This window comes from Palaemon carinicauda, chromosome 7 (genome assembly GCF_036898095.1).
Source record: "Palaemon carinicauda isolate YSFRI2023 chromosome 7, ASM3689809v2, whole genome shotgun sequence".
NCBI lineage: Eukaryota > Metazoa > Arthropoda > Malacostraca > Decapoda > Palaemonidae > Palaemon > Palaemon carinicauda.
In genome coordinates, this window is record NC_090731.1 from 104904612 (window position 1) to 104905905 (window position 1294).

Sequence of the window (1294 nt, forward strand, 5' to 3'; positions counted from 1 at the left end):
ATAAAGATTGCCGAGAACGTAACCACATTTCTGTTTACATTTTGTCAGCTGGACTCTCACAGTTAACAGTTGATTTCATTGTTGATGTGGAATTTTATCCTTAAATAGGCTATTCATTATGAAATTATGTTAATGAGATGTAATGTTAATATTATTTTGTAACATTTATTATAAATCACCGTATTTAGGGCTACCAATATACTTAGAAAGACAATAGATTTGATACATTTTGAAGTGCTTGACTCGCAGACTTTGAACAGCCTCGCAAATACAGAAAATTTACTTTTGAAAAATAGCGATCGCAGAAAAGGGCAATCGTATAATTCGAACATATATATATATATATATATATATATATATATATATATATATATATGTATATATATATATGTATGTATTTATTTATATTTATATATATGTATGTATTTATTTATATTTATATATATGTATGTATTTATTTATATATATATGTATGTATATATATATATATATATATATATATATATATATATATATATTATATATATATATATATATATATATATATATATATATATATATATATATATATATATATATATATATATATATATATATATATACAGTGGAACCTCTACATACGATCGTCCCAACATACGAAGTAAAATTCGACCAAATTTGTCTCAACATACGAAGTGTTGCTCCAACATACGACGTAAACAATACACTTACCCGTGGAATTTTCTCGAAAGCGTGCAGGGTACTGTAAGTTTGTTGTTGACCGCCGCTAGACGGCAGCACATCGGAGGGACGCCAATAGAGCGTCGCCTTGATCAGTCCTCTCATCGCGTGCGCATCGTGTGGTTGTCCTCTATTCGGTCAGTTTTAAGTTTTTTATCTTGCCTTTTTACGTGTTGTTTTCTGTGTTCTGTAATCATGGGTCCTAAAAAGCTTGGTTTCGGTTCAGGAAGTAGTAGCAGTGGTGAGAAAAAGAGGAAGTTTATGCTTTCATTAGAATTAAAGCAGGACATAATAGAAAAGCATGAGCGAGGTGTACATGTTAGCCATCTGGCTAAACAATACTGTATGGCCGAAATATGTCGACGATCTTGACGATCATAAAACAGAAGTCGGCCATTAAATCAGTGAAACCTTCGAAGGGGAACAAGATTATTTCTAAACATCGTAGCCCTACCTTTGAAGAGATGGAACGACTTTTGTTAATATGGATCAAAGACAAGGAGATTGTTGGCGATACGATCACGGAAACGATCCTTTGTGAGAAGGCCAGCGCTATCTACAGTGACTTTAAGGC